This window comes from Panthera uncia (genome assembly GCF_023721935.1).
Source record: "Panthera uncia isolate 11264 chromosome B2 unlocalized genomic scaffold, Puncia_PCG_1.0 HiC_scaffold_24, whole genome shotgun sequence".
In the NCBI taxonomy this organism is placed as follows: Eukaryota; Metazoa; Chordata; class Mammalia; order Carnivora; family Felidae; genus Panthera; species Panthera uncia.
Genome location: NW_026057580.1, coordinates 52,743,161 through 52,766,565, shown reverse-complemented (window position 1 = coordinate 52,766,565; position 23,405 = coordinate 52,743,161).

Below are 23,405 nucleotides of genomic sequence, written 5' to 3'. Positions count from 1 at the left end.
CTCTCTCTCTCTCTCTCTCTCTCTCTCTCTCTCTCTCTCTCTCTCTCCTTCTCTCAAAATAAATAAATAAACTTGTTTAAAAATGTGTATAAGATTTGGCAAGATGTAACTACCCTCCCAATTTTTTATCACTTATTTCTTTCATTATAGAATTATAGAAATGAACCAGAGACATCTTAATGTTGATACTAATATCGTTGTACAGATGGTGGAAGAAATCAAAGCAAATATGCTGTAAGTAATCCTTAGGATTCTACATAATCCCTAGGTGCGGGAGGTGATAGTGGTTCACAGTTTATTGGTGGTGGATGTTGGACTGAGTATTTCTGGACCCATGGGAGCAATTCTTTCCTTTTTATTGGACTTCCTTACAAAAAGACTTTGTTTCAAAGAGGGTCTTTTTTTTAATGTTTATTTCTTTCTTTTTTTTTTTATTTTTTAATCTTTATTTATTTTGAGAGAGAGAGAGACAGAGCATGAGCAGGGGAGGAACATAGAGAGAAGGAGACACAGAATCCGAAGCAGGCTCCAGGCTCCGAACTGTCAGCACAGAGCCCGACGCGGGGCTTGAACCCACAAACTGTGAGATCATGACCTGAGCCGAAGTCAGACACCCAACCGACTGAGCCACCCAGGCGCCCCTATTTCTTTTGAGAGAAAGCGAGTAAGTGAGCAGGGGAGTTTGAGAGAGAGGGAGAGAGAATCCCAAGTAGGCTTCTCACTCTCATTGCAGAGCCCCACATGGGGCTCAAACCCACGAACCATAAGATCACGACCTGAGCCAAAACCAAGAGTCAGACGCTTCACTGACTGAGCCATCCAGGTGCCCCTGTTTCAGAGTGTCTTAAAGAAGGTTGACAAACAAGTTATAGAAATAGAGCAATACAAATGCCTAAAAAGTCTAAATATACTTGAATCTGTTGAGAAATTAATGATATTTAATACTATACTTTAAATTAATTTAAAAATATACATGTTAATTTTACATTAAATTTTTATTAATTATTTTTATGGATATAAGTGAGTTCTATGCTTCCTTCTTTTTCTTCCAAAATTAGTGATCAAGCTCTTATGTTTAGGTTGGCCACTGATTTAATTATCCCTCAAATAAAATCAGGTAGATTTAACTGAACAGATTCAGGTGACGTCTATGAAAATTAAACGATTATTTTGAACACTGGGTGGTCACATTCCTCTAATGTACTTGCTTTACCCATTTAATGGAAAGTAATTTCTTTCTAAAATTTTACAATGGATTATAACATGTAAACACATAAATTATTTGTGCATGACATTTGTAAAATAATTTAAAAAGTAACATGCATACAGTGAATAGTTAATAAAGGCTAGCTCATTATTTTTAAATTCATTATTAGGGCTTTTAAAAATCAGAGTCAGTGTAGTTCACTTATTATTTTCAAGTTCACATGAATTTATTTTCTGTTTGAGTTGATCATTTTTATGAGTGACTACTTCTAACTTTCACTTTCACTGAGTCAATTTCATGTAAACATCAATAATGCTTTTGCATTGTAATATTTTAACATTTATATGAATAAATAAATTTTATAATCAGATGCACTCATTTAAAGGACCACAAGAAATATTTTCCCATTGTGGTTTCTGCATTATACTTAATGTAATATGTGCCCTGCAGAAAGACTTCTTGGGAGCCTGTAGGTCACTGATCTGAGAAACAAATGAGAGAGAGGTAGAAAGCAGTAAAAAAGGATGTGCATTATTTATTATTTATTTTATATTTATTTTTAATATTTGCAAATATGCACTGATGGGACAATCTCTGAGTTTATTTGCAAAAATTAAATGAGAATGATATCAAACATAGCTGCTGTATATCTATGATAAATAGAATAATAGATAATTTTTATCCTTCCCGCAATTGGAAAGAGATCAACAGATACTAAAAGAAGCAATCAGAAATATTCTCAAATTCTTGGAAGCTGAAAAAAGAATTCAGAATAAGAAGTTCTTTTACATTTTCTTCCTTCAAAGTAAGAGAGGATACTTTATATGTACTTTATGTAAGGTAGAATACATTTGCATATATGTTAAGTTTATTTTCTTTTTGTTTTTCTCAATGCTCTATGTGAGAAAGAGCTTGCTCTTTTTTTGTTGCAATCATGTTGATTTATTTTTATGGAGTTCAGGTCGTGTTAAGGAGCTTACTAGACTTTATTTATTTATTTATTTATTTATTCATTTATTTATATTTTATTAGAGAGAGAGAGCGAGAGCATGCGTGTGAGTAGGGGAGGGACAGCGGGAAAGAGAGAGAATCTTAAGCGGCCTTCATGCTCAGCGTGGAGCCCAACATGGGGTTCAATCCCGTGACCCTGGAATCATGACCTGAGTCCAATTCTCAACTGACTGAGCCAACCAGGTGCCCCGAGGAGCTTATGAGACTTTAATGCTTGTAAGAAATGCTATGAGGGGCGCCTGGGTGGCTCGTGGGTTGAGGACCCGACTTCGGCTCAGGTCACGGTCTCACGGTTCGTGGGTTCCAACCCCACATCGGGCTCTGTGCTGACAGCTCGGAGCCTGGAGCCTGCTTCAGATTCTGTGTCTCCCTCTGTCTCTGCCCCTCCCCCACTCACGCTCTGTCCCTCGAAAATGAATAAACGTTAAAAAAATATTTTTAAAAAATGCTATGAGAACTAAGAATTAGGATTTTGAACCTGCAGTTAACAAATGTTCAAAGTTAGGCAAGTGGAACCAGCTGGTAGGCAGGGCTTAAGTTGTAGTGTATTCCAGTCCGTGGAGGGAATCAAGATTGTTGCTAAACTGGGAATACAATTAATTAGAAAGCATCCTTGAATGACTGCCAATAGTTGAGTTGCTTTGATGAGCTCCATCTTCTGTGACCAGCCTTCTTTATAGCCCTTATGCTCTTTCTGGATTCTCCTAAGCCTGTTTTCCCACACGGTAACTCTGATCAACCCCTCTCTAGGTCTTTCTCTGTTACCATCTTTGAAGCATCAGAAGTTCTTATTCAGTTAGAACGCTTTTGGCTGTAAAAAATAAAATGCCCAGCTGACAGTGGCCTAAACAATGAAATTGTTTAATTCAATTCATATTGCAGTAAGCTAGGGGGCGGACGGTTCCAGAGCTGGGCAGTGACTTTCAGCCCTAGGATGTGTCTTGACCCTTCCTCGGATGGCTGCTGACAGTGGCCGCCTGAGGTACAGCTCCTCATATGCAGCCTCCCCCACCACCCTAGCCACCAACACCCTGATAACCCGTGGTGAAGAGCATCGGGGTGGATATAGCCACACTGCTGGCCAGCTCACAAACTACCCCTCCAGTCCCTTAGTTAATTTGGATAGAACTTCACATGGTTAACCCTCACCTTCTTAAGAGCAGAGGGGGATAGAATCGTCAAGCCCTGGTGACTATCTTTCTTGAGCAATATTTCCCCTTAATACCAACGTATATAGAGAACAGAAGAATAGCTACTGGTTTAAGTCAAACTGGATGGCATCGATCAAAGAGCTGACAGTGGTGGACAGAACTAAATATCAGTGGTACTTACTCCTATATCCTCACTGGCTGAGGAAAAGCCACACGAATGGTGACCTGAAATGCTGTCCCATATGATGATTGTCACAGAAATTTCAGCCTAAGCAAGGCTACGTATCTTCAGGGTCATCGTCCCAGGTTCCATCATTTCTCAGCACATTCTTGAGGGACTGCCTTGATAACAAGAGTATTCCTCATCCATCAACACAGTAAATCAAGCCCATCCCCAGTCACTGGACGTTTCTGAGAGGTTAATCACAGGAGTTTGTTGGCTTATTTATTTTTACAAGGCTTTCATTACTTGATAGTTGTAAGGCATCATTCAATGGGACAAATTCTGCATTACTATAGACTGCTCTGAACATTTCTTTTCAAGACAATTTGACAAAAAATTGGGAAAGCTTCTATAAAGTAGATTTCTTGGCTTTGGACCAGACTTCAAACATCCTTTTGGCTGTAAGAACTCCTCAGCACTTACTGTGGATAACTCATTCTAATAATGACTGTACCTGATGTAATTAGGTCAATTGGAAAATTGGAAACAACTCAGAGAGTTTAGAACATGGAAAAATAAGATTTTGAGTATCCTAATTAATGAGGAGTACAAATTAGATTGGATTCTGTAAGGGGAAGAGTGCTGATTGGCTTTATTTATTTGTTTGTCTTTATATGTATTCCTGTATTTATTTGCTTTTATGAGCTGTGAGCAGAAAAATCTTCACTGTGTTCATCAGCAAGTAAATATGCTGCATTTGACAAAAGCTACAACTGAACTGGCTTTTAAGATTGAAATGGATTTATTGGCTCAAGTAACTGAAGAACCCAAGGTTTTTTGGCTTCAGCTGACTTGATCCAGGGCTTAACTGATGTCACTGGGAACTGGTCTTTCTCTCTCTCTCCCTCTCTTCCACTTAATCAGTTTGAGTACTCTTTTTAGGTCTCAGGCAGTCACAAAATGAATTCTGTAGCTGTTGTTTTTATTGTTCTTTTAGGTTGAAATTTAGTGAGCAGAGAGTGAGGGGCTCCTTTCCAGAACTTCCAGCAAAAGTCTCATTTAATTTCATTGGTAAAAAGGCACATGAGTAAGCTGCCTATCTCTAGCAAATCAATATATGAAATGCGCTGATCGTTTAGGCCTGATGAACCATGGATAAGGTCAACTCTATTACGAACATATGAGATAAGAATGGGGCCAGATTTAGGGGCGCTTGGGTGGCTCAGTTGGTTAAGCGTCCAACTTTAGCTCAGGTCATGATCTCCTGGTTTGTGGGTTCGAGCCCCACATCAAGCTCTGTGCTGAGAGCTTGGAGCCTGGAACCCACTTCAGATTCTGTGTCTCCCTCTCTCTCTGCCCCTCGCTACTCATGCTCTGTCTCTCCCTCTCAAAAATAAATAAACAGTAAAAAAAATTTTTTAAGATTAAAAAAAAAAAAAAAAAAAAGAATGGGGTCGGACTTGACCCTCAGAGAGAAACCTACTAAAGTAACAAAATAGAGAAGATTGAATGGTATGTGACACAAACAGAAGTTATTCATAGTCTGCTATTTTTATTGTCTCTCATACACAAAATGCACACGCACACACATTCATATGTACATATTTATAGAAACACACACTTCCCATAAATACAACAAAAATGTTCACATCTCTAAAAAGCATTTGCTGACTCTAATCTAGACAAATGTCTTATCCCATTCCTGTGTACAATTCCAAACGCCAGAGATTTCAACAGCATGCCATGTAGGACCAAATCAGATATACGGGTTGTAGTTGGCCATGACCTGGGTGGTGGTAGAAACTTCTAGCAAGACCTGACCCTCCTTCCTGCTATGGATCCCATCTCCCAGCCTCTGCTAGCAACAACTTTAGTTTAGGATAGCGTGTTCTTTTCTTCTAACACATATCACTGAGTCTGTACCCATCTCAGGTTACAAGATAAACAGAAGGGGGGATATCTTACTGAAGTTGTATTATTTTTCCTCTCCAACTTGAAATAAGGCAGTTTCGGTCAAGGACATTTTTTTTTCTCATATAATGTTATGGAGGATGGTTATAGGTTCTCAGCACATTCCAACATCTTAAATGCATCCTCAAAATCACCTATTGTTGGGGTATTGACATGCCCAAGGTCTGATTCTCCAAAAACGAGAGCCATTTGTTTAACTTTTTTCTACAGCATGAAAAGGATTGTCACTATTTGGACCAGGCTAGAGAGTTACTTTTTGCCTTCCACCTAATTCTAGATCATCAAAATCCACATGTTACAGTAGTACTTGGCACCCCATTTCTGAATGTCTGCCACAGTTGGGATTTTTGTTTTCAAGTGATGGAAACCTCAAATATTTTTAAGTAAAAAATAGGTGATAGAAAGATAGATATATACATGATTTATAGATAATAGATAGATAGATAGATAGATAGATGAGACAAGGAGGGAAGAAGTGGGAGAGAGAGAAAGGGAGACAGAGAGAGAGGGAGAGGGAGAGAGAGAGAGGGAGAGGGAGAGAGAGAGAGCAAGAGCGCCCTATTGGCTTATAAACCTGGACCATTTCAGTGCTTGCCTGGATTCAGGAGTGGTGTGAAGTATGGACTGAAATAATGTCATTAAGAACTGATTTCTCTAATTCTCAGTCTGCTCCCTCAGCTTTGCCTTCATTGTCAATCTCCTTAGTACAAGATGGCTGTAGCAACTCCAGACCACATCTACTCTTAGATGATGTACAATTTGAATAAGCTCATCTCTTTATCCCAAGATTGCAAACGTTTCATTATATTTCAGTACCTCTGATTGGGTCCTGTTTCTATCCCTAAGTAAATCACTTTGGCTATAGGAATGGAATGTTCTCATTTATTAAGTGGAAGTTACATGCTTGGAGACAGGGAAAGACCATTACCCATACCACATTTGGACTGAGAGCGGAGGAGGAAGTTATGCCTAAATGGAAAAAATGGAGTATTGTTATCAGAATAACAATAAGAATAATAACAAACATTTATACATCGCTTGTTATGGGTCAGACACTTGTAAAAGTTCTTCATAAACTTTAACACATTTAATTCTCACAGTAAACTTCTTAAGAAATATTACTATTACTATAATCATTTTACAGCTGAGAAAACTGAAGGTAAAGAGGTTAAGTAAATTGCCTAAGGCCTCACAGCTGGAGAGTCCCGGAGCTATAATGAACCCAGGATGGCTGGTTGTGAAGTCTATCCTTTTATCTAGGGAACTTGCTGATTCAGAAATCCAGAAATTGTAATACACCAAAAAGGACTTTTAAACTCAGGACTTGAAGAAAATCACAAAGTTGTTTATTGAGAATGATTGACCCTATATTTTATTTTTTTAAAGGGATACAATTCCACATTAATATCAAATTTAATAGGAATAACATGGGCTCCAGTGTAAGTCTATAGTTACCACCTTAACACAAGATAGAAAAAGGAGTGATTTCTATACAATCACAATTTGTTTATCCATTATTAGCTTGTTGACGGAATTTGGATCATTTCCAGTTTTGGGGTATTAGAAATAAAACTAATATGAATATTCACATACAACAGTTTGTATAGACATGATTTTTGATTCCTTGGATAAATACCTAAGAGTAGAAGGACTGGGTTATATGGTAGATGTAAATTTCACTTTATAAGGAAACTGCCAAATTGATTTACAAGGTGGTTGTACCGCTTTACATTCTCTCTAGTGGTGAGTGAGAGTTCAACTTCTTCCACAACCTCATCAAAACTTGGTATGGTCAGTCTTTTTTATTTTAGTCCAATGGTACATCATTAGGATTTTAATTTCATTTAGTTTATGAAATGATTAATTATATTGAGCATCTTTTTATGTTCTTATTTATCTATCCATTTATCTGTTTTGGTAAACTTACTGTTCCAATATTTGCATGTTTATTATTGGATTGTTTTCTTTTTTTTTTTTTATTTTAAATTTTTTTTTTCAACGTTTTTTATTTATTTTTGGGACAGAGAGAGACAGAGCATGAATGGGGGAGGGGCAGAGAGAGAGGGAGACACAGAATCGGAAACAGGCTCCAGGCTCCGGGCCATCAGCCCAGAGCCTGACGCGGGGCTCGAACTCACGGACCGCGAGATCGTGACCTGGCTGAAGTCGGACGCTTAACCGACTGCGCCACCCAGGCGCCCCTGGATTGTTTTCTTAATCATTGAGTTTTGAGAGTCAGTTACATAGTCTAGGTACAAATTTTTTTTTTTTATCAGATCTATACTTTGCAAATATTTTCTCCAATTCTGTAGCATATCTTTTCATTCTAAGTGTCTTTTGAAGAGAAGTGTTTAGTTTTGTTGAAGTCCAGCCAATTATTTTATTTTTATTTTATGGATTGTTATTTTGGGGGTGTATCAAAAACAAAACAAAACAAAACAAAACAAAACAAACCTTTAGGGACACCTGGGTGGCTCAGTCATTTGAGGGCCTGCCTTTGGATCAGGTCATGATCTCATGGTTCACGGGTTTGAACCCTGCATTGGGCTCTGTGCTGACAGCTCCGAGCCTGGAGCCTGCTTCAGGTTCTTTGCTTCCCTCTCTCTTTGCCTCACCCCTGCTTGCGTTCTGTCTCAGTCTCTCAAAAATAAATAAATGTTAAAAAAAACTTTTTAAAATTAAAAAACAAAAAGGAACTTTCCCTGACCCAGAAACAAAAATATTTTTTCCTACATTCCTCTAGAAATTTTATTAGGCTTTATATTAAAGTCAGCTATCCATTTTGATGTTGTATATGGTATGAGGTATCTAATTAAGTTCATACTTTTGCACTGGACATTCAAATGTTCCAGCACCATTTGTTGAAAAGACATATACGTGCAACCCTGTTTCTGGATTCTTTATTCTTTTCATTCATCTATTCTTCTATCCTTAAATTAATACCACTTTGTCTTGTTTACTGTGGTTTTATAAGAAGTCTTGAAATTAGGCAGTGTTAATCCACTAACTGTGTTCTCTTTCAAAATTATTTTGCTTAAACTAGGATTTTTATATTTCTGTATGGGTTTCAGAATCCGTTTGTCAATTTTCATTAAAAAATGTGTGTTGGAATTTTTATTGAAATTGTGTTAAATCTATAGGTGAATTCGGAAAGAATTTACATCTTGATAATACGCTTCTAACTAATGAACAACTACATCTTCCTTTATTTAGGTCTCTTCATAGTTTTTCTCATCAATGTTGGTAGTTTTCAGTGTACAGCTATTTCATATTCCTTGTCAGTTTTATCATTTAGTATTTTACATTCTTTGAAGCTATTGAAAATTCAGTTCTTCTACCTTGTTAAATTCTTGTTACCTTGTTATTCAAGGTAAATTCTTTTACCTTGTTAAATCATCTGCAAATAAAGCCAGATTTGATTCTTCCTTCCCACTATCATTTTTTTCTTGCTGAATTATGTCAACCAGAACCTCCAATACAATGTTGAATAGAAGTGGTAAGAGTGGGCACCCTTGTTTTCCTGGTCTTAGAGGGACACATTCAATGTCCCACTGTTAAGTATAACGTTAACTCTATTTTTTTATATAGATGTCTTACATCAGGTTAAGAAAGTTCTTTTTGATCCTAGTTTGCTGAGATTTTGAGCAGTAATGTACATTAGATTTTGCCAATGCTTTTTCTTCATCCATTAAAATGATCATAGGGTTTTTAGTTAGCAGTTTGTTAATATGGTGAATCACATTAGGTGATTTTTTGCAGTTACACTGGTCTCATCTTCATGGTAATAAATTTTATATAATTTTAATTTTGATTTACTTTTAAAAAAATTTTCACATTTAAGATCATGAAGAATAGTAGATGGTAGTTTACTTTCCTTATGATTTTGTTGTTTAGCCTCATGAAATGACTTCTCAAATATTCCTGCCATTTTAATTTTCTGAAATAGTTTTGTAGAATTGGTTTTATTTCTTTCTTAGCAGTTCAGTAGAACTTACCAGTAAAGCCGTTTTTGCTTTGTGTTTATGGGAATTTTTGATCCACAAAATTAAAATTCTTGGATGGATATTGGTCTATTTGGGTTATTTCTTTCTTTCTGTGTGAGCATTGGTCATATATGTCTTTCAGGCAATTTTTCTTAATTGTGAAGTCTATTTTTTTTATTTATTTATTTGTTTTAATTTATTGGATGAGGTTGTTCGAAATATTTCCTTATTCAGGAGTGCCTTGGGTGGCTCAGTCGGTTGAGCATCCGACATCAGCTCAGGTCATAATCTCCTAGTTAGTGGGTCGAGCCCTGCTGATAGCTGGGCTGCTATCAGTGTGTGCTGATAGCTGGGAGCCTGAAGTCTACTTCGGATTCTGTGTCTCTCTCTATCCCTCTTCCCTGCTCGTTCCCTCTCTCTCTCTCTCAAAATTAATTAATTAATTAATTAATTAATTAATTAAACAAACATTAAAAAATTAAAAAAATTTCCTTATTCCTTTTAAGGTCTATGAGATTTATAGTAAATCATCTCTTTTTGTTACTATGTGTCTTCTTCTTCCTCTTCTTCTCCTCCTTCCCCTCCTCCTCCTCCTTCTCCTTCTCTTCCTTCTTCCTTTTCCTGACCAGCAAAGAGGTTTATCAATTTTACTGATCTTAAAGAAATAGCTTTAGATTTCATTGATTTTTCTTCATTTTTTTTGGTTTTCTGTATGATTAATTTTCTTCTGATCTTTAATACTTCCTTTCTTCTTAGACTTAAATTTCTCTTTTTCTTTTTTTAACCCTAGGTTCTTAAGGTAGAAGCTGAGGTTATTAATTGGTGTGCTTTCTTTTTTCTAACATCAACACTTGGTGATATAAATTCCCTATGTGTTGCTTTAACGGGATCTCAGAAATATTAATACATTGTGTTTTTATTTTTATTCATTTCAAAATACTTTTAATAATGCTGTTGACTTCTGTTTTCAACCAAAGAGTTATTCCATTGATTTTTCTCTTATTGATTTCTAATTTAATTCCTTTGTGAACAGAAAATATTCATGTATAAATCAGATATTTTATAATTGTTGAGATTTGTTTTATGGCCAAGAATATGATCTATCTTGATATATATTTCATGTGCACCTAAAAATTGTTTTTTGTTTCATTTGGAGTTGAATTTTCTGAGTTAGGTTGAGTTTTGGCTTTTCTGTAAATGTCAATTAGGTCAAATTGATTGAGGGTCTTGCCTAATCTTCTATATTTAGTATTCCCTCTATTTACATCAGTTATTAAGAGATGGAGTTATGAAATCTCTAACAGCAATTGTGGATTTATTAACTTCTCCTTGAAGTTCGGTCAGTCTTTGCTTTATGTATTCTGGAGCTCTGATACTAGGAACAAAATGCTTCTAATTGTTATATTTTCCTGATGAATTGATCCCTTTATCATTATGAAAAAAGTTTCATTATTCCTAATAATGTTCTCTGCTCTAAAAAGAACATATCTCCTGACTGACAGTAACATAACCATTCCAGCTTTGTCTTAATAAGTCTAACATGATACAAGTTTGTTGTACTTTTCATACTAACTTTTCATATTTGAAATGCATTTCTTGTGTTCAGCACATAGTCTGGTCTTGCTCTTTTATACAATAAGATAGATTCTGTTTGTTTGCTTGTTTGTTTGTTTCCAATGGAGTGTTTAGACTATTCATATTTAATGTAATTGTTGAACTGGTTAAGCTTAATTTGATCATTTTGCCATAAATTCATTTGTCTCATCTGGTCCTTGTTTCCTTTTTGTGTCTGATTTCTTTTCTTCTTTCTTTCTTTCTTTTTTTTTTTTTTTAATGTTTATTTATCTTTGAGAGAGAGAGAAACAGAATGCAAGTGGGGAAGGAGCAGAGAGGGAGACACAGAATCTGAAGCAGGCTCCAGGCTCTGAGCTGTCAGCACAGAGCCCGACGCGGGACTCGAACTCACAAACCTTGAGATCATGACTTGAGCCAAAGTCAGAGGCTTAACCGACTGAACCACCCAGGCGCCCCTGTCTCTGACTTCTTTTTAAATTAATTGAATGTTTAATTAATCAGTTTCATTCACTTACTGGCTTACTAGTTGAGCTATTTTGTTATTCTATTGGTTGCAATAGGATTTATGACATATATATTTAACCTAATACAGTGTACCTTCAGAGGATTATGCCACTTCACCTAGACTAAAAGAACCTTATAAGATACTTTCATTTCTTCTCTAAAAGTTGTTACATGTTTTGCTTTTACACATTATAAACACCACTACTTTTTTTTATTACTTTTATTTAACTATCAATTATGTTTTAAAGAAAAATAAATAATTAGCAGAAACCTCACAGGTATTTACCCACATAGTTACAATTCCCAATTCTTTACATTCCTTTGCATAGATCCCTATCTCTATCTGCTTTGTCTTTTTACCTTAAGGACTACTAACTTTTTTTTTCCTTTACAGTATGAATCTATTGGTGATGAATTCTTTCATTTTTTTTTATGTCTGACGATGTCTATTTCACCTTCATTTCTGAAAGATAATTTTTTTAAGTTTATTTATTTATTTTGAGAGAAAGCAAGAGCAGGAAGGGGCAGAGAGAGAAGAGAGAATGTCAAACAGACCCATGCTGTCAGCCTAAGCCCAATGTGGGGCTCAAACTCATGAAACCCTGAGATCATGATCTGAACTGAAACCAAGAGTCAATCGCTTAACCAACTGAGCCTCCCAGATGCCCCTTACCTTCATTTCTGAGAGGTATTTTTAATGGACATAGAATTCTAAGGAGACAATATGTTCTTGGTATTTTAAATTCAGTTCTATTTTATTTTCTTAATTACATCATTTTTATAAGAAATTTGTCAACTCCATTTCCCTGTACAGAACATGAACTTTTTTCTTCTGACTACTTCTAAGATTTTTTTCCTATTAACTTTGTTAAGCAGTTTAATTGTGATATGACTTTGTGGTATTTTATTTTATTATTATTATTATTATTATTATTATTTTCAGTGGATGCATCATAGAAATTGTATTTAAACACTTTTTAGGCTTACTCTGGATGAAAAGGTTTCCAAGCATTTTTAAATTGTTTCAAAATTTCTAAAGAAATCTGAAAATAATAATCATTATTTTTAACTTCTCAGAATTCACAACTTTATAACAATCTGAAATTATGAGTCAGCATTTAATTGGAAATGGAGAGGTTTTTTTTTACAGTATAATTTATAGAATGTAAACTTTCTTTATGGCAGTATAATTAGCATACAATGTTATATTAGTTTCAGGTGCACAGTGTAATAATTCAACATGTTTTAATATTATTGAAGTATAGTTGAAACAAAACGTTATGTTAATTTTAGATGTGCAACATGGCAATTGACAATTCCATACATTACTCACCATGCTAAATGTGGTCACTATTTATCACCATAGAACATTAATAGAATATTATTTACTATATTCCCTATGCTAACTTTTCATTTCCATGACTTATTTATTTTACAACTGGAAGTTTAATACCCTTCACCTATGTTGCTCATCTTCCCACTCCCCTCCCCTCTGGCAACCATTAGTTTGTTCTCTGTACTTGTGAGTCTGTTTCTGCTTTTGTCTTTTACATTCCATATAAAAGTGAAATCATGTGATACTTGTTTTTCTCTATCTGACTTATTTCACTTAGCACAATATGCCCTAGGTCCATCTATGTTGTCACATATAGCCAAGTCTCACTTTTTATGGCTGAGTAATACTCCATTGTGTGTTTGTGTGTGTGTGTGTGTGTGTGTGTATGTGTGTGTGTGTGTGTGTATATACATGTATATATACACATATATATACATATATATATACATACCTATACACACACACACACACACACACATATATATATATATATATATATATATACACCACATTTTCTTTATTTATTCATCTATCAATGGACACTTGGGTTCTTTCCATATCTTGACTATTGTAAATAATGCTATAATAAACATAGGGGTGCAGATATCCTTTTGAATACGCTTTTGTTTTCTTTGAGTGAATATGAAAATGCTTTTGTTTTCTTTGAGTGATTACCCAGGAGTGGAATTACCGGGTCATTTGTATTTCTATTTTTAACATTTTGAGACACGTTTATGCTATTTTCCATAGTGGTTGCACTAATTTAACTTCCTACCAACACTGCATGAAGGTTCCATTTTCTCCACATCCTTACCAACACTTGTCTCTTGTCTTTTTGATATTAGCCATTGTAACAGGTATAAGGTGATATCTTGTGGTTTTAATTTGCATTTCCCTGATGATTAGTGATATTGAGCATCTTTTCATGTGTCTGTTGGTTATCTGTATTTCTTCATTGCAAAAATGTCTACTCAAGCCCTCTGTCCATTTAAAACTGGATTATTTGTTTTCTTGCTGTTGAGTTGTACAAATTCCTTGTATATTTTGCATATATATCAGATATATCATTTGGAAATATCTTTTTCCATTCAGTAGGTTGTCTTTTTGTTTCGTTGATGGTTTCTTTTGCTGTGGAAAAGCTTTTTATTTTGGGGTAGGCTCAATAATTTATATTTTGCTTTTGTTTCTCTTGCCTGAGGAGACATACCCACAAATATGTTGCTAAGGCCAATGTCTGAAATATTAGTGCCTGTGTTCTCTTCTAGGGTTTTTGTGGTTTCAGGTTTCACATGTAGATCTTTAATCCATTTTTAGCTTATTTTTGTGTATGGTGTAAGAAAGTAGTCTAGTTTCATTCTTTTGCGTGTAGCTGTCCAGTTTTCCCAGCACCATTTATTGAAAAGACTAGCTTTTCCCATTGCATATGCTTGCCTCCCTTGTCATAGATTAATTGACCATATAAGTATGGTTTTATTTCTGGGATCTCTATTCTGTTACATTGATCAATATGTCTGTTTTTGTGTCAGTACCATACCATACGATAGCATATTTTTCTTTAGTCTCTGTGTTAGCTGAATACCTTAGATGTATTTGCTTGTGAGTTTCATTAAATTTGAATATTTTCATGCCATTATTTCTTCACATATTTTTTCTGCTCTCTTTCTTCTTCTTCAGTTATCACAGTTATACATGCACTAGATTGCTTAAAATTGTGCCACAATTTACTGATAATCTGGGCTTTTTAAATTAATTCCTTTCTCTGTTTCTATTTTTTAGTTTCTATTATTTTTTTAGTTTCTATTATTTTTTTAGTTTCTATTATTACATCTTCATGTCTTTTCTTCTACAATATCTAGTTTATTTTCATCTAATATGTTATAGTTTTTGTCTTTAAGTATTCAATTTGGAGCATTTATTAGCCAATTGTCTACTAAAATTGGAATACACAGAACAATTATAATGATCATTTTAGTGCCTTTGTCCACTACTTCCAACGTCAGTATCAGTTCTGGATTAGTGTTGATTAATTGGTTAATCTTCCCCTGACAGTGTAGATTTCCTCTTTCTCCATGTCTGACAAATTTTGATTGCATGACAGACATTGTAAATTTTAACTTGTTGAATCCTGGGTATTTTTGTACTCTGAAATAATACAGTTTGATCCTTTGGTGTCTTACTTTTAAGATTTGCTATGAAAGACCAGAGGTGTGCTCAGTTATGGGCTAATTATTCTCTACTAAGGCAAGACACTTCTGTTTTTATACCCAATGCCCTATGAATCTGTATTTTTGCCATCTGGCTGATGAGGAGAGGCATGCTTTCTAGTTCTATGTGAGTTCTAGGCACTGTTTCTTCTAATCCTTTTTGTTGTTGTTTGTTTGTTTGTTTGTTTGTTTCTTCTCTGGTCCCAGGTAGCTTCCTGACACAAGTTCTGATCAGTACTTAAATAATCTAAGAGAATCCTTTGAAGATCTTAAGAGATATCTCTCTGTACAGCTCTTTCCTGTCTCGTATTTTATTTTATGAAGCTTAGTCACCTTAGTCTCCCTAGACTCTAAATTCTATCTCCTCACTCAGAGAATCTACTGGGTTCTGTCTGTGTTCCCCTTTTCTATGCCACAGGCTGGGAAGCTCCTTAATACAGTACGCTAAGTTAGTCATTAGACTACCATGTCTGTTCCCCATCTATCACAAATCACCCTCCTTTATTGCCTGATGTTCAGTGACTCCTATAGTGGTATCTCTATTTCCTGTGATTGTTGTTTCAAATGGGAAATTCCTATTACTCATATGGCCCTCATTTTTTTTGTTGTTGTTGTATTATAATAATTCAGATGTGACAGTTAAATGTCTAGGGATTTGCTTTATCACATCTTAAGATACATTATAAAGTTACAACAGATAAAATTTATTGGTCGGTCTGGTCTGTTGCTTCATATACTGTAGCTGCTGAGTAAAATGGATTTTCCTTGATAAAATGTTCCCAGTCCTCCAGACCCCACACTTGCCTATACAGTATACACAAATTTCTTTTGAATACTAGCTGTGATAATGTATCATAAATGAGAGGAACAGCTAAAGCTGTACATCACAATAAGATTCTTCAGAGTTCAAAATGAGAACACTTTAAGCGGAATAAGAATTATCTTTGCAGTCTTAAACTCATGACCAGGCTTAATGCTCCTGCAACAGACCTTGCTTCTTCAAATGCTCATTACAGATTGTACACCCCTGTAAGAACCTGCAGTTCAACAAATGAAGTTCTTGCTTCCCGGATTTCCTCTGTACTACATTAGTATATTCCCAAGGTTGGATGCACTCTGTCTAGATAGCACATATGAAATTTTATCAGGACAATCTATGCTATTGACATCCAAAATTCTCAGGAATGAAGGGTGAGAAGGAGGTTTTATAGTTTTAGGTCTCTTGGTTCAATATGTGTATGAAGTTTCCAACTTAGGTGTATCTTTCACTGTGTCTTAACCAATGTTCCTTAGTTTGCTTGTTGGTTTTTTAGTAATTCTAAATACGTTGCAATCATGTGACCATAAACTCATCACCCAAAGCAGGTTATTTATGAGAGTGAAATAACATGTAAATTGTTACTGCCTGGGGAAAACAAATATAAGATTGCCTTACTTAGAAGTTGGTAAACAACAGCCCCTTCCATAAACCCATTAATTATATTAATACAGAATAGTATCTATTTTCCTGTTTCTGATTAGGTCAGTTTCAATAAGAGGAGGTTTCTTTTTACTCTTTAGTCACAAGATATGAATATTGAAATGACTATGCTAATAAGCACTGCATTATAGTTTTGTCCAATGCCCCTTGTGCTCCTTAGTCTCCTTTTTTAGAAAAGAAACAGTCACTATCTCTGGCTCTTTCTTTCTTTCTTTCTTTCTTTCATTATCATCTTCAGTAAACCAAGAGAATAAAAATGGGATGTTCAGAAAAGGCATATAGAAAATCGAATAACAGTTTTTGAAGGACTTTAAAATAATCCCTAACATAATTCAAAGAATGATGGATCAATGTTAATTGGGAAATCTTAAAATATGTTTAGAAATTACAAATGAATATTTAACCCCTCTAGAGGTGGAGAATATGAGGAACAAAAAAATCATATACAAAATGGAGAATGTGGCTCCTCTTTTATTCCTAAAATCAATACCTCCTCTCAAATGCAGGAAAGGAACTAAGTAAAATGCTACATGTAATCATGACATGTGTTCATGTGGAAGAGGGATATGCGTTGCATATGAAGAGATAGTAAGGAAATATTTTCTCCCTTACTACTTGTTTAGAAGCATTAGTTATAAACATTGCTGTTCTGGAAAATAGAATAGTCAAACCAAAATAGAATAGCATACATAAAATAGCTTCACTGAATATGGTAAAAGAATAGATAATCAATTATTATGTGATCAATAGACTATAAAAAAAGCTAACATTTATACTCAAAAGGCATGAATAAATAATGAGCAGAAAGACAAATCTAAAAGGCCTATATATCATTGAATAAAGGTTCTCTGATATTTGAAAATTAAGACAAAACAAATTATTTTTTTAGTCAAATTGGGGGTAGACATTTACTTTCATAGCATGATGATAAGGGTATTAATCAGCATAATCTTTCTAAAAAGTAAATTGCCATCATCTGTTAGAGGTATTAAAAAGTTCCCAGAGTTGGGGCGCCTGGGTGGCGCAGTCAGTTAAGCGTCCGACTTCAGCCAGGTCACGATCTCGCGGTCCGTGAGTTCGAGCCCCGCGTCAGGCTCTGGGCTGATGGCTCGGAGCCTGGAGCCTGTTTCCGATTCTGTGTCTCCCTCTCTCTCTGCCCCTCCCCCGTTCATGCTCTGTCTCTCTCTGTCCCAAAAATAAATAAAAAACATTGAAAAAAAATTAAAAAAAAAAAAAAAAAGTTCCCAGAGTTTACTTCTAGGACTTAACCTTAATGATTGAGATAATTTTGTTTTTTTTTATACTTTTCTATACAGTATTTTCTAAATACTATGTCTTTATACTCAGAAGGGAACAGTATATATTGTATTGAAACCCCACAGCAAATATGAACATCTAGTTTCACTGATACCCCTCAGAAAAATTAAGCAATAGATCTAAAAAATGAACTTTCCTCTTATTGCCTTCACATTTTATGTTAATAGGAAAATATACCTACACATACAAATTCAGATTACTATAGACACATACTCATAGTAAAACCTTACGTATATAGAACTTTTGGGAAATGAATCAACTCAGACAGGTGAAATTCCTGACTGATGAAGAGCAACTCTATACTTTTGAAGTGTTGTTTATAAAATTACCCTCCCATATGCACATTTCTGAGAACAAGGACGTTCAAAAATAATGTTTGGACAAAACTGATGATAATACTCAAACACTAATAGCTAAAACTATTTATTCATAGAAGACATGTATTAAAAGATATGTAGTATATGTCTTACAAGTGACAATAATAGCTACTATTTATTAAAATCTATCATATACTATGAACTTTGTATACACTAAATCTATTTACAAAAAGTACTAAAAGTGAGTTTTAAAATGACACTTTTATTAAAAAAACAAAAAAAGGAACTAAGTGAAGGCAATTTTTAAGAAAATGATTATAAGTTATATAATTATTAAATAGAGAAGCCAAGATTTTAGAACAGATCCCTTCATTCTGAAGACATGGTCTTTTTTTCCAGTTATTTGCTATAGTCCCTGCAGTCTTCAGTGTGAACAAGAGACTTCTTGGTAGTTCTCTGAACCCAGTCCCAGAACACTTCCACCCCACCCACCCTTCACAGTATACCCTTCAACAGGAGCAGCTCCTTTTTATCTGACTCATAATGGAGTTCTTGGCAACATTCAGACTGAAAACAAAGAAATCAACAAAGAGCAATGCATTAGACCAAGCTGCTCCTCTCTGTTCTCCTTCCTCTCCCTCTCCTTCCCTCTTCCATTACCCCACTTTTATTCTTCCCCGCTGTCCCTTTTAACATCTTTTCACTCCCTCATAAAGTTCCCTAAAGCCAAAACAAAGAATTACACCTAGGTATAAAAATGAAATCAGTAAACATTTATCATGTAGGAGAAATGGAGAAAAATATTTATTACTGAACTCCACTTGTTTCTAAAACCTGGAATTCAGTTAAATTGTCTATCTCAATAATAGCTCTACAGCAGCTTTTGTGTGAGAAGTTATTTATTTATCTGGTCTAGGAGCATGGGTTGAAAACTGTAGCTTTATTAAATGTCATTGAGGTCAATGCAAGATTTGTGTGCTGATGGAAAATGTGTCCCCAAAGTCTTGCCAAGACGACAATTCTGAGTGCAATTAGAGAGGCTTATTGGAGCTGCAAGTAGAGTTAGGGTTCTAATTCATATATTAAAGTAGATGCACTTAAATAGTCTGTGACATAGAACCCAGGTTCTCAACCCTGGGGGCTGTGCCAGAATTATCTGTGACACCTTTAAAAAAACAAATAAGCATGAGGTTCATCCATACTCACTGAATCACTATCTCCAAGAACTACCTTTGTACCTTTAATTTTAAAAAACTCTGAGGGTATTAAGATATGTAGGATTGAGAGCATATATAAGATCATTGAAAGTGGCATACATTTCAACATTATAAGTGCATGTAGATGTGCATCCATACACAGATATAGTTAATGTTTACATTCAAGTACTGTAGTTAGTGTAGTAATTCATCAGTCTCTCAGTTAGGAATGTTCTACCTTTCACTTTGCTTTTCCTTTGTTCTGAATAGCTTAGATTTAATTTTGACCCAAGCTAAAATTTAAAATTGACAAGGTCAGTGATAATTATAATGAGACAGATCCTCACTGAGATGTTAATGTATTGAATTGAACTCCCTTTAATATTAATGGGAGCTCAATAGGGAGATGACAGTGATAAGTATGTAATAAAAGAGTTTTCTTCCTAAAATAAAAGCCAGTTTTTTTTTAATGTGAAACTCTTCTATTTGTTTGCAACATAAAAGAAAATCCTTTTTTATCATTTCAGTCATTAATTTGGAGAATTAACTGAAATTCTGCAATGGTAAACCATTGTTCTGTGTGTTTAACAGTTCCTTTATTCCATCACCTTAAAAGTCTTATGCAGGCAAAGAGTATTATAGATACAAACTAAGGAGGTGTAGTAAGACTGAATATATCTTCATGAACCAGCATAATGTGAATCTAGGAGGAGGGCAGACGTTCTGTTAATTTAATAATTAAATTTACTCCGGTGCAAAATGAAAGCCTATTTTCTGAAATCTAAAAATTAGGATTCTACTTTTAGTAATTTAATTTACAATGAAGGTTGCAGATAATTTTTAGATATCCAGTCACTAATTATTCATAGAATATTTGGATCTAGCCTTTTCATCTTCTATCACATAATATTTTATTATATCCCCATTTGATTGATAACAAATTACATTTGTATGACATTTTATAATTCAAGAAATGGGTTTCTTTTTGTTGCTACATTTAGTACTCATGAAAGTTCTGTGAAGTAGGTACAGATATCATTAACACTATTTTGTAGATTAAGAAACTGATTACACTAAAGATACAAGCCAAAGTCTTCCAGCTGAGAAGGGCTAATGAGAAGACTGAAACAAAAGTTATTCTGACTCCAAGTCTGTAAAATAAAGGGCAAAGATTATAAAAAGAAATCAATAAAATGCTATTCTTTATTGATTGGAAAAAGTTTTAAAGGGATATGAATGAATTGTAACATAAATTAATTGTGAGATTATCTTTGAATTTTGTTTACCTAAGTTTTTTTTTTTTAACTTAAATAACTTTCAGTTGGCTAGGAAGCTGACTGCTGATATAAAAGGTTACACACATAATCTAATTTCATAATCATATATTTATCAACTTGTTCTTATCCTTTTCTTATGGCTAATATTAACAATATTAAGTGCTATTAATATTAAGTACTCAGCACAGTGTCTGTTATAGAGAAAGCACTTGGAAGTTTGTAATGTAATTTACTTATATTATTGGTTATTTGAGGTATGCGTGACCTATCATTAACTATATCTATGGATGTAAATTGACTACCAATCTCCTAACAGAGGATTTGTCACATTTAGTTGACATGCTAATATAGCGCAGGGTAATAGAGCTTAGTATTACGTGTCATATGCAAATAAGTAGGTTGTAAGTCTATACTTGACAAAATTTGAACACAAGCAAATTCAGAGAGGTCACATAGAATCAATGTGATTCTATGCCAGAATTCATCTTTATTTTTATAAAGTATTTTCTTTTAAAGGCCTTTATTTATTTTGAGAGAGAGCATGAGCAGGGGAGGAGAAGAGAAAGAGAGGGAGAAAGAGAATCCAAAGCAGGTCCCACACCACACCATCAGCACAGAGCCCTATGCAGGGCTCCAACTCACAAAGCACAAGATCATGACCTGAGCTGAAACCAAGAGTGGGACGCTTAACCAACTGAGCCACCCAGGCGACCCTCCAGAATTCATCTTTAATGGTAGCATAGAGGGCTTCTTCCTATCTAATCTCACTTAACCTACCCATGTATTCTCCCTACCTTTCCAATGATGTTTGTCATGTCTACTTAGAAATTTCAATAATTTCTTAATAAAGTTTTAATAGTGATTTCCTTTATCCTTTAATAATGTCAGTCAATAGCAAAATGTCTTGCCTGCAACACCCCGATTATAAATGAGTAAACAGTAAACAAATGAGTAATAATTTCTAAAACTAAAATTAATGTATTAAACAATTCTACATTTAGAAAATAATACATGCTGATGATTAATATTTGGTTGGGCTGGGAATTGGGATAATAAACAAGAAAGCATCATTTTTAGGCTGAAGTCTATATAAGAAGAGCGAAAAAGCTAAGGCTAAATAGTTGAAAATGCTTAACATTATTTATATAAAGTACATCCTACTTGAATATAAGCTTTGATGTAGTTTTGTAAAATATGTGGTATTTATTTCCTTGTAACATAAAGGCTTTTAATATACTGCTAAAACTAGAATTTATAATCTTGAAAGACATGATTTAGACTTCTGATGTAATATATTCAATTATAAAGTTCATTATGCCTCTAGGCATAAAATGGGAGACTAAAAAATTCTTATAAGAAAGTATACCCACAGGGTAGCACTGACCACAAAGCCACTTATCACAAGAGAACATACGGGTACAAGATCTAACAACACTTCTCAGTATGTGGTTTAAGAAAACAGGGTTAGAGTTGGGATTCTTAGTATTGGCTGGAAGGAAATTACATTATTTCTTTCACATATGTGCATTCATACATAATACCAGCTTATATGAATAAATCAGATGCTAAATAAAAGGAGAAACATAAAAGAAAAAAAAATTGAAATTCACTCATCAATTCTTTAATTTTTGAAACCAGTTAACATCTTAGTCATTAGATCCAATGAGGAAAGGATGTTCTGAATTGTGATAATTACAGTCACCAAGTATTAAATCATCAGTGGTGAGTCAGGCTATTCCATAATTAATAGTCATCCATTTAACACATACTTTCAAATATTTAAAATGTATTAATGTAATAATTATATAATTGTCACTTTTTCAAAGAAACAGACTTATGATTGAAGCTAATGATGGGTTTTAGCTACCAAAAATAGTTATCTTTTCCTCTGAAAAAATTGTGAAAATGAATACTATAGGTAAATTGATTGTTATTGATTCGGCGAAAGTTTTTAAAAAACTTGCCTCTAAGGAAACAACTTATCATTTTAACTGATGTTCTATCGTTCTCTCCTTTTATATAATTACTGGTATAATGCATAAAATATTATATAAATATACAAATATATATATATACATATATACATATATATATACATATATATATGTAAAGAGAGAGAGAGAGACTAGTATAATTGTTTAAGTACAAACAAAATTACAGTAAGTCATTGGTGTCCAAAACAAATTAATTTTCATGAATAATGACTGGTTTCTCTTAGGACTTGTTATACCTTAGATTGTGCTTAACAAGTGCTAGTTCAGTTTGCACATAAGTCTGTTTTTGCAGCTCTTCTTATTATTATAATTACATTATTTAATCATGTAAAATAATAAAATATGGATACAAAAATAGACTTCTTACTCTGAAAGTTATGTTGAATCATTTCAAAAAGACTTTAAAAAGATAGGTCACTGCTTTAAAAATGCTGCTAAAATATGTATGGATGATAAATTTTTAAAGAAGATGAATTTGGGCATCTGGATGGCTCAGTCTATTAAGCATCCAACTCTTGATTTTGGCTCAGGTCAGGATTTCACATTTTGTGGGATTGAGCCCCAGGTTGGGCTCTGTGCTGACAGCATGGAGCCTGTTTGGGATTCTCTCTCCCTCTCTCTCTGCTCCTCCCCTATGGTCCTGCAGGAAAGGAAGAAGAAAAGGAGAGGAGAGGAGAGGAGAGGAGAGGGGAGGGGAGGAGAGGGGAGGGGAGGGGAGG